We start from the raw sequence: 12255 nt of genomic DNA, 5'->3' as shown, positions 1-12255 counted from the left end.
GGAACTTGCCCATGCTAAGGCCTCTAATTGGGCCAATGTGACTACCGAGGATCTGGGACAACGCATCCAAGCTTTTGCGATAGCCATGGTAGAGCTCATGGGCGTTGATGAGGTCGAGAGGGGTGGAGTGCCATAGGGGGCGCGCCAACGCCAGGAAAGGACGGTTGTCCCCACCCCATATTCGATTGGGAGGAGGGAGATGATGATTATCAACATATCATCGGGGAGGCTGCTGATGAAGTCTAGGCCTGCTCGAGTCGCTTGCGGTTCTTGCTTGACCTGCCTCCGCTTGTTGCCAGCCTCGTTCTCCACCTCCGGAGTATCCTCGTCAGCGGCGCTTTCTGATAGAAGTGCGAGTACACGGAATATTTAGTTAAAACAGGGCAAAAGAAAAGTGTATTGGTAACCAGAAGTTAGTAGGTAGGAATAGAGTAAGAAAATAGAATAACAATTGGTTGCTTAAATACTACACGATTCTTTGATATTGCTGGGTAAGTCAACATGCAGATAATTGAAAAGAACACTTACTTCGAACAAAGTATGGACGGATGATATCGTTGGGGAAGTTAGCATATATCTCAGAACCATGCTCTTTTATGTGCAATGCAATTTTAGTGCCAGCTTTCAGTACATAAAACTTAGAAATTTATGTCCAAAGGCCCGTGGAGTGACCACGTTCATCAACGCTTACAGAAGCAACGATTGTAAATCCATGGTTTGTGTTCAATATGACATCCCTGCAGTCTTCAATTATGTAAAGGGCAAGATTGTGTACTACAGATGTTGTTGCATAGCAAGGGATGTGCTGCAGAAAATGGTAGGATTGTTCAAGAACATGGTAACAAGCAAACATGGGCAAAATGGAAAGAACAGTAGTTCATCAATTCAAATGAAATGACAAAAATCTATAATTAAAAAGAAAGTGTAACCATGATGTCATGGAAATATGAGAGTAATCGAAAGAACAATACATCATTAGTTTGCCTAATATAGAACGAATAGGAAAAAATCCCCTTTGACGTATACACTGCATGTGGCACATTTTATCCAAATGTAGCAATATATAGTATATGTTCAGGAAAGTAGGCTGTGCTAACCGATGTAGGGTGAGATTGAACATACCGTGCGCATCCCGAAGGTTTGAACACTACTTCACGGATGTCTGGCCGAGGCCGCAAAGTCCTGATGTGTCCGCGCAGTGTACACTCCATGAATGAAAGAAAAACCCTCAAATCAGCTCGAATAAAAATGAATTCACGGCGATTTCGGCCGGCTGATTAAAGGAGGAAGATGAACTGGGATAAGAGATGAGAGAATATCTCAGTAAATTAGTTACCTTATTGTCAATGAGAAAAAACTCTCAATACCACGGATTCCCTAATCGGGTGGAGCTGGGTCAACCGCGAGTAGCATCGAGAAAGTCGATGGCGATAGGCGGCGGCAAGCGGAAGTGGCAAAATGCGGTGGGGTTTGCCGGCAGCCTGGCGGCGGCGACAGGTGTCGAGCTAAGTGGTTGCCGCGGTGATAGGCGGTGCCATGTAGAGTGGCGGAGGAGCTTGTCCAGGTGTGAATGGGGGCCGGAGGGGGTGGTGGGCGGGGTGAGGGTTTGTGACGTGGGGAGGCTGAGGGTTTTCTTTTTTCTTTTTTGAATTGGGTGGTGAGCATTTTCTATCCCACAAAGAGTTTCTTAGGCAACGGTTTGCTAGAGCCAACCGTGTGTGATTGACGTAACTGGGAAAATGAAAGTCATTGCACACGGTTCCAATTTAGGAACCGTGTGTGACTGACGTACTACCTCCGGCCTGGTTTATTGGTCCCCTTTGTAATTTGTGCCAAATTTTGATCAAAGATTTAACTAACAAATGTTTATGCATGTCACCAAAAATTATATCAGTGAACACTATGTTCAGGAATCCGACGATATGAATAATTTTTGTTGACCTCCACTGACATTTTGTAAGTGAAATCTTTGGTCAAAATTTAACACAAATTACAAAGGGGAACAATAAACCAGGACGGAGGTAGATTCCATCAACCAAACTGATTGCATTCATGTCCCACATTTAGACATAAGTAAACATAGATTAAACATATAGGCATAGATAATAAGCGTACACAAGCATAGTTCAACCATATGTGATAGAGGCAAAGGTGTCTCGTCTTTCGATGAGATGATGGATATCGCTTTGATAGAAGTCGACTTTGACGATCCGACTACAAACGTGCGAGGACGTCGCGCCTTAGCAATCGCTAAACCAACTCCGAGAGGTTATTGACCACACCGGAGCACGATCAACCTGACCACGAGGGTCTGTTTCCTGCGAGCAAACGAAGAACAAGCAAGAAACTTAGATTGCAATATGGATATTGCGAATATAAGATGAAAGCTTTATTGATCAAGGTGGGGTTCTGTGACGCCTTTGTCTGGTCGTTGAACACAAACGAAGTACGCAAAGTTGCAGCTATGGCGAACTTTTAATCTAAACAAAACCCAAAGTCTAAACGACGCCCTAAGGGCTCTATATATGGAGGAAGAGGGGGGAATTTCATGGCCCTTGGGGAAGGGGTCCGAAACCAACCCTATCTCTTGTTTCCCCACACATACGGACTCTAAAAATAGCCTATACTCAAGTATTTCGAAATTACATGGGCCTGGCCCAATAATAAGGTGACGCAGCACCTAAAATAGCCTCTGGACGAAAGTTATGAAGTAGCATCTTGTATATTTCGTCCAAGGCTTCATGCACGCATTATGGTGGCTTCAACGTCCTGAAATCATCACTTGTAACTCCGTTCTTGTCCCCCATGCGCATGCCATCATCTCCATGCTTGTTCTTGCTCCAATGTTCATCCTTCTCAAAGCTAGGCCCTTCATTTGTAAGCAAAACAAATGTATCCAATTTAGGCAGCATCATATTCTCATGAACATTAGAATCATTACCAAGAAATGAAAGTACCTGGTAATTTAATTGGCGTGCGCGAGCTCTAGTAATTGGTCCAGTATGTATAGCAGCAGGGGCTGTGGGTGTAACAATGGTATTGATGTCCTCATCAATATGTATATAGTTCAACCGTCATTAAGCATACTCCAGCACATTTATAATTAAGACACTACATAGCCATACATAGTTCAATCCCACATCTCATCTCATCTGCTGGCACGATTGTGAAGCTTCTCCAGGTACTCAGTGTACGCGGTGTACGCCACCCTGTGAGAATACTTTTGCCTGAAGGAGCCAACGGCTCGTCCTCTTGCATGCGCTAGAACACTTTGATACGTGTCATGAAGCTTTTTGGTTGCAAAATGGGCATCAAAAGCCCCCGTTCCAGGTCCTAATACGCTTGTTATGCATTCTCGCATAAAGTTCCCTGTGGATTTGCTTCTTGTACCTCCTCTGGCCATCTTCAACCTCGTTGTCGACATCGTCAGATAGCACCTATATGTATAGTAAAAAAATGTGGCGTCAAATTTGGAATACAAACTAATCTCTAGCGAACATTTGGCAGTTGCCAAAAGTTGGCATGAAATCAATTTTTTCATGTCATAATGTAGCATTAGGAATTTATGGCTATTTTTAGTCATATCCAAAGATTATGGTTCGATTTTTAAGTACAACCGTCTATGTACAGACCAACCTTGAAAAAATGGCACAAACATATATGTAGGCCATTCAAAATCAATTGTCAAAACCTGGCTAGGAATCATTAGCAAAACACAAACCCTGGTCAGATTATTAGCTGAAATCATTTGCACAAATGAAACAACTAATCACTTATCATTTGTACCATTCAAATGATCAATACACTGAGAGAACATAACCATACAATTCCTATTCCAAAAAGGGGGAGGCAGGAGTAACCAGAGAAACCCTAGGACATATTTCACACATAAATGTGTATAGATGACTAACCAGTTCTCCTCGTCGTTGGAGTCATCGCCCGAGTCATCACCGGAGTCATCGCCAGAGTCAATGTGGACCTCCGGCTCTGGCTATGGAAGCACGATGACGTCGACGACGTCAAGGTCCAGTGATACCTCGTCGACAGCGACAACAACCTCTGTCTCCATCTTCACGCCATGCTTCGATGCTTCAACAGCCCCGGTGTCGCCACTCCCTTCGATGGGGTGCTTCGGCGGCATCCTCATACACTGACGGCTTTGAGGACTGAGAGCGGCGTGGAGGATGCGGGCGGAGAGAGAGGATTGTGTGTGTGGCGAGGATGGGGGTGTGGCTGCTCGGGCGCGCCATTAATATGGAGTAGTGGGAGAGAGGCGGGCGGCGGTCAAACCGATGGCTCGACTCTCGGTGATCCTACGCACCAGACTGCTGGCATGCCTACCGTCATTTCACACAGGTACTCGCACGCCTCCCGATGACACTGTGCAGCAAGCACACCTCCCGTCAATTAACACACCTGCACGCACGCCTCCCGGTCTGCTTGCACGGTGGACTTATCGCATGCGTCTAGTCAACTCACTCCTGCTCGCATGGCACACGGGTTGCGTGGCGGCACATATATTATTTTTCTGTTTTGATGATTAATGTTGCCACTTTATTGCTTAACCAAAGCATGGCACGTATTCATTGTTGGTCTACGCACAAGGTTTGAATAAATAATCCGTTTGTGATATTGGTTCCCAATTATTAATAATCTCCTGTTTGTAAGAAGATAAAGATTACATCAAAACTTGTTTCAATTTTGACAAAAAAGTACAATACCACTGTGTATTGGTGTCCATATGAAAACACGATAAGTTTCATGAATTTCAAATAAGTTTAGGATGTACTAGATTTTAAAAATCAAGATTCTCAATGTTTGAAATTTCCTGCACGGGGAGTAAACATGCACCCAGTGAGACACGTGTGTTTTTCTAATCCATTTAGGTGCACTGTCACGTGTGCATGTAGCTCAAATTTGATTTTTGCACATTATACCCCTAGAAAATCAATCAATGTACTAGAACGTCTTAATGATCTGTGTTTTTTTTTCAAAATTAAAACGCCCCTCCTTTAGTAACATATGCTCACCGCGGGAAAATTTAACATGCATCGTAGTTGCGGTGGAAGAGCAGTGTGTGTGTGTGTGTGTGTGTGTGTGTGCGCGCGCGCGTGTGCGTCTTGGGTGGGGGGCTGGCAGTACAATACGAGTCATGAGCCACCGTGTGGGTTGGCCATTTTGTGAGGCAGGTGTCAAATCAAAATCGTGAATTCGTTATTTAAAACATTACATAACCCTTTCATACATACATGTTTGGGCCACATGCAGTCGGTGGTTGTCCTACACGACACTCACTCGCGTGTGACCCTTTCTGTGGGCCCACGAGGTAGTCGTGCATCACTTTGACCAACAGCCGACATAGAGGTTAATTTGACCAGCAAGGTTGAATCTTTTTTGTTTTTCTTACGATGGGAGTATATAGTACGCGTCGAAGAGGTGGGAGGGGACCGGCATATATACTACGTACGCGTTCGTGAACACAAATCACTCAGTGTCAGGACTTTTCAGTTTTCGAGGCACGTACCACATCAAAGTTGTGCATTGGTTATTCAAACATCACATAACACCTCTTTGGGAACATGCATGCAGGCGGTGGTTATCCTAGGACACTCACATGTGATGCTTCCATCTGTGGGCCCACGAGGTCATCGTCCATGCATGCATCACTTTGACCTACATCGGGACAGGTTAATTATTTCACCATGAAGAAGGATTCTTTTTGGTTTGTATTACGGTAGGAGCATATAGTATGCGTCGAAGAGGGGGGAGGGGACCAGCATATGTAGTACGCTTCATGAACCTCGCTCTCTATAGGGACTTTACGGTTTTCGAGCTATGTGCCACATCAAAGTTGTGCATTTTGGGTATTCAAACATCACAACCACACACGCCTCTCCATACATATGTTTGGCCCGCATGCAAAGCGATGGTGGTTGTCCTCTGGCACCCACTTACGCGGCTATCAGCGATATCGACACTTTCCATCTGTGGGCCCGCTTGGTCCATCACTACTTTGCTCGACAACAAGAGAGGTTAATTTGACTTAAGAGGGGATTATTTTTTTGGTTTTGTATTACGGTATATAGGTCATGCTCTGGGATGACATGATATAGTTTGAGCACACATGCATGTGTACGCATGAATCCCTCCCAGCAAGTCGAAGTGGGCCGTACCACGACACGTCATGAACCGATCTCGCTCTGTGTGGGGACTGTACGATTTTCGACGCACGCGCCACATCAATGATGTGCATGGCATTCAAACATGCACGCATCAACTCCATACATACATATGCATGCAGTGGCTGTCTTCGAATGGTACACTCTCTCACGTGGTTATCGGCGACAAGCCTATATATTCATGGGCCCGCGCGGACATCCATGATCACTTTGACCGACAACGAGATAGGTTACCATGGTGGATTCGTCCTTTGGTTCGTGTTACCGTAGTAGGTCACGGTGAGATTTAGACCTAAGTTTGAGCGCACACTATGCATGGATGCATGAATCCCCGTGATCGGGTCGAAGTGTGGTGTGACATACTTATATATAATGCGTCGTCAACTAACCCTCGCTCTATGTTGGGATTTCTGGTTCCAAAGAACGGTGCCAAAACAATGTTGTTCCATTGTGTATTCAAACATCAACACTCCATACATATGTTTGGGCCACATGCACGCAGTGGTTGTCTTGGGGGACTAGCTACTTGCGTGATTATTGGCGAGCTAGCCCATCTCTGGGGTCGCATGGATGTCCATCACTTTGACCAACAACAAGACAGAGGTAGTACAACAAAGGTCGATTCTTCTTGGTCTGTTTTATGATACATCTTGGTGAGATGCCCTCTCCCACCGACTGAAAGTGTGTGTGTGTGTCTTTGTGTGTTTAATGGGGGTGCGACTTCCACTTCGCACTTTGCTAGGTGAACCTCCGTGGGGGCGAGCATGCATTCATAGCTTAGGATCCCCCTCCTCCCGACACGAAGGGGGGACAAGAAATACCGTGCGCTTTGTGAGATAGGTGCCACATCAAAGTTGTGCATTTGGTATTTGAACGTCAAACCACCCTTTTCATACATATATTTGGTCCACATGCAAGTGTGTTCGTGTTCTGATCCTTTTCCGTGTCATTTTCTCCAAATTTATGAACATTAGACAAGTCGAATGACGCAACAGACACGGTTCACTCACACTAACCGTGTGCCACGCCGGTGCCCCGGTCACGCACATCAACATAGTACATTGGGCTCCACGAGGCTTCGCCTCTCAAAAATATCTACCCGCCTGCAGGTTTTTTTGTTTGATAACACATGGTTATTATGTTTAGACCGTGTGTGATCATCGTTGTTCCCGCTCCCAACTGCATCCCTCGAGAATATCTTCCCGGCTCAAGGGTTTTTCTGTTTCATAACACACACTTGTTTATTTCTGGACCGTGTGCGATGCATCATCCAAATTTTCAATAGCCCCAGCGTTTTACTCCCGCGTAGTAAAATTTTCAGTAGCCACGTCATTTCCTCAAACACCCCTTCCACACACATACCCTAAAAACTCCTCAGGTGTGTGCGTGCGCACACACGCACACACACACCCATCCACCACAACCCCCCCTTGCTCGAAACCCTAGCAAGGTCGCCGCCGCCACAAGGCCTCCATTGTCAACATTTGCCGGTTTGCCTGTGTAGCTTACCCACCACACCGTAGCCACCCTGAGTTTCTTAGATGACGCCTGCCAAACGCCCCCATTCCGACAGATCCCCATCTCCCAATCGAGAGCACCACAGCCTAAGCCCTTCTACCCTTCTCGTGGAGCTCGAGGAGCGACTGGCCCAAAAGAGGTGTATCACGACCTCTTCGCCCGACGTCGCCGAGGTGGCCGTCAAGGAAGCTGACGACCATTACTGGCCGCAGGTTCTCAATCAGCAGGCTAGAGTATGCGGGTATGTCGAGGACGTCGGCTACAACATCGAGGTCGTCGGCAGCGGCAGCCTGACGCGGGCCATGCCATAGGTTAAGTGGCCCACTGATGTAGGGTGGAACCCTATATAGCCGATCTTTCATGAAAGGAGCGGATCCCAACTAAGAACACGAAGAACACGAGGGGAAACACGAGGGGAAGATACGAGAGAATCACTCAAACCAACAACAACAATCACACATGTGCTAGATCCTCGAAACACAAAGAGATACACGATCCAAATCCAACAAGGGACGATACATAGGTAACCGGTTCTTCTCCGAAAGGAGGTCTTGAGGGGGGCCACCCAAGAGGGGTCTTGAATCCAACGTGGATCGTCTCCGAAGAGGGGCCGCAGTCTCTCTCGAGGAGGAGATCCGTATGGATGAGCAATGCTCTATCTCACATATGAGCTAAACCAATGCTAACCCTAGAAAGATGGAGGAGAAGGAGTATATATAGTCTAGGGGGTCGAAAGGGTACACGGGCCTCGGCCCTTTACTGTGCGCAGACAGATGGAGCCGGATGTCCGGGCGACGGGCCGGATGTCCGGGGCTTCAGGAGGGGCCGGATGTCCGGGCTGGGGGCCGGATGTCCGGGCTGGCGGGGCAAACTTCTGTAGTCTCTGGATAGGCGGGGTCGGATGTCCGGGCTGGGGGCCGGATGTCCGGCGGCTCGGGAAGAGCCGGATGTCCGGGCTGACGTGGTTCAGCTTCGGGTGCCTTCTGTGATGGGCGCCGGATTTCCGGGCTGGTGCCGGATGTCCGGGCTTGCGGGAGGGGCCGGATGTCCGAGGCCTGGCCGGATGTCCGGGTCCTGTAGCCTTTCTCCGGTTCCTCTCGCCGTGCTCCTTCATCCTTGTACTTCGGGACTTGTCCATCATTCCGAGCATCTCCGAGAGGGTCTCCTTGGTACCTAGGCATATGTAGTGTCCTTGCATTAGGTAGCAACCATGTCTCACATGAATGGAAAGGAGAGCGTTTAGGAGCGGGTTCACCTTAGGTCCAAAGGCGTAGGCTCGAGTGTACATGGGGATGATCGTAGGATGCTCCGCATCACCCACCCCCAACACCTAGGGTTCAACCGCCGTCGATGTTATCCATGGCCCCGCCGCTGATCTCCTTTGGCTCGCTATCAATAATTTTCCATCCTACATCGCCATCGAGTCCCCTTTGTCATTTATGAAGGACACGTTCTGCGACGCTGGCTTGGGATCCACAGCTGCCAAGTCAGGCCTCATCAACGGCGACCACGAGGAGGGCACCCTCTCCAGCTCTTCCAAGGGGAAAGAGCCCATCTGCGACATCAGGGAGGGCACCCTATAGCCATGCTCTTCCAAGGGGAAGGAGCCCATCGGCGACAACATGGAGCGCACCCAGGGTCCGTACTCTTCCCATGGGAACGAGCCCATCTGTGACAAGTGACGAAACCCATGATTTGTTTTATAGTTCCTCTTCACAGGGTGAAGCCATGATTTGTTTTGTCGAGTCCCTTTTCTAGCGTAGTGAGAATATGTCCAGTTTTAATTTCTATATTTGGTTGTTTGCAGTACGCCTTGTTTATTTCAGTTGTTCACAATGTGATGCTCTATATGTGCAACTATTTACTGTGCAGTACATTTTGATCAATACCAATTTTAAACATACCGATAAGAATGCATATATTTGCTTGTTGTTAAGCCTATTATAACTAGCATATGCCTCTTTTAAAGTTTTTTGGTTGTTCGGTTGTTTGTAGTTAGCAGATGTAGAGTTTCAAATGCTATCTTTGGTTGTTCGTAGTATGCCTTGTTTATTCCAGTTATTCACAACATGATGTTCTATATGTGCAAGCATGAACTGAACTGTGCAGTTCAATTTCATCAATACCAGCTTCAACAATACCACTATGAATGATTATATTTGGTTGTTGTTAAGCATGTTGTAGTTAACACGCCTTTCCATTTTTATTTAACAATAACCAGTGTACTTAGACCGGCACAATACCATTTTGAATGACTATATTTGCTTGTTGTTAAATGTTAGGCCTGTTGCAATTAGCACACCTTTCCACTTGTTTTGCTTAACTAGCATGCTAAAAACTGCACACTGAAGCTATCGTTTGGAGATGTCTGCCATGGATACATTTGGTTGATGTTTAGCCTGTTGTGCTTAACATGCCTCTCGATGTACTTACACAGGACAATTTTGGGAACGACTGATGTTTTCCATCGAGGTTAGTTTTATCCCATCGTCTCTATATACTCACTGTTCAGGATATCGGTAGCTGGTACCATACAGGTCGGGGGCTGATAAGGGACTAATCGGTGAATCAGACTCTTAACTGAATATATCTGTAACCCATTTATCGTTAGGTTAACTAGGGCATATCTACTATATCTGAGGCTACATAGCAACATGCACTGTACTGCGTGTCTAAATATGCAATCCTAGGCTACATAGCAACAAGGAAGTGATAGAGGCAAAGATGTCCCGTCTTTCGATGAGATGATGGATATCGCTTTGGTGGAAGTCGACTTTGACAATCCGACTACGAACGTGTGATGACGTCACGCCTTAGCAATCGCTAAACCAACTCCGACAGGTTATTGACCACGCCGGAGCACGATCAACCTGACCACGAGGGTCTGTTTCCTGCGAGCAAACGAAGAACAAGCAAGAAACTGGGATTGCAATCTGGATATTGCGAATATAAGATGAAAGCTTTATTGATCAAGGTGGGGTTCTGCGACGCCTTTGTCTGGTCGTTGAACACAAACGAAGTACGCGAAGTTGCAGCTATGGCGAACTTTTAATCTAAACAAAACCCAAAGTCTAAACGACGCCCTAAGGGCTGTATATATGGAGGACGAGGGGGGAATTTCGTGGCCCTTGGGGAAGGGGTCCGAAACCAACCCTATCTCTTGTTTCCCCACACATACGGACTCTAAAAATAGCCTATACTCAAGTATTTCGAAATTACATGGGCCTGGCCCAATAATAAGGTGACACAGCACCTAGAATAGCCTCTGGACGAAAGTTATGAAGTAGCATCTTGTATATTTCGTCCAAGGCTATGCACGCATTATGGTGGCTTCAATGTCCTGAAATCATCACTTGTAACTCCGTTCTTGTCCCCCATGCGCATGCCATCATCTCCATGCTTGTTCTTGCTCCAATGTTCATCCTTCTCAAAGCTAGGCCCTTCATTTGTAAGCAAAACAAATGTATCCAATTTAGGCAGCATCATATTCTCATGAACATTAGAATCATTACCAAGAAACGAAAGTACCTGGTAATTTAATTGGCGTGCGAGAGCTCTAGTAATTGGTCCAGTATGTATAGCAGCAGGGGCTGTGGGTGTAACAATGGTATTCATGTCCTCATCATCCTCCCCTTCTTGAAATGAAGTCGTCCTCGACAGAAGCTCATCTCCCTCACCCAAATAAGGCTTCAAATCTGCAATGTTAAAAGTGGGACTAACCCCAAAATCTGCAGGCAGCTCAAGTTTATATGCATTGTCATTTATTTTCTCTAACACCTTAAAAGGACCATCAGCACGTGGCATTAGCTTTGATTTGCGCAAATCAGGAAATCTATCCTTACGCAAATGTAACCAAACAAGATCTCTAGGTGCAAACACAACATGTTTTCTACCCTTATCTCCAGCAAGTTTATATTTAGCATTCATACGCTCAATGTTTTCCTTAGTTAACTCATGCATTTTTAAGATCAATTCAGCACGTTGTTTAGCATCAAAATTAACCTTCTCCGAAGATGGAAGAGGCAACAAATCAATAGGTGCACGAGGTAGGAAACCATACACAATTTCAAAAGGGCACATCTTAGTAGTAGAATGCAATGAACGATTATAAGCAAACTCAATATGAGGCAAGCATTCTTCCCACATTTTCTTATTATTCTTCAAAACAGCCCTAAGCATAGTAGACAATGTTCTATTGACTACTTCAGTTTGTCCATCAGTTTGGGGGTGACAAGTAGTACTAAAAAGCAGTTTAGTCCCCAACTTAGCCCATAAACATCTCCAAAAGTGGCTAAGAAATTTAGTATCACGATCTGAAACAATAGTATTTGGCACACCATGCAAACGAATAATTTCACGGAAGAACAAATCAGCAACATTAACAGCATCATCGCTTTTATGACATGGTATAAAGTGTGCCATTTTTGAGAATCTATCCACGACAACAAATATGCTATCCCTCCCCTTCTTTGTTCGAGGTAAACCTAAAACAAAGTCCATAGATATATCCTCCCAAGGAACACTAGGTACAGGCAAAGGCATATATAAACCATGAGGA

The 12255-nt window shown here is 45.9% G+C and overlaps 1 pseudogene; it reads right to left on the bottom strand.

Moving 5' to 3' along the window:
• Window positions 1-3311: 3311 nt before the first annotated feature.
• LOC141027945 (uncharacterized) overlaps window positions 3312-12255 on the bottom strand; it is a 32686-nt pseudogene continuing 23742 nt past the window's right edge.

This window comes from Aegilops tauschii, chromosome 1, assembly GCF_002575655.3.
Source record: "Aegilops tauschii subsp. strangulata cultivar AL8/78 chromosome 1, Aet v6.0, whole genome shotgun sequence".
Lineage (NCBI taxonomy): Eukaryota > Viridiplantae > Streptophyta > Magnoliopsida > Poales > Poaceae > Aegilops > Aegilops tauschii.
The sequence above is the reverse complement of the archived record's forward strand: the minus strand, read 5'-3'. Positions and strand labels throughout refer to the sequence as shown.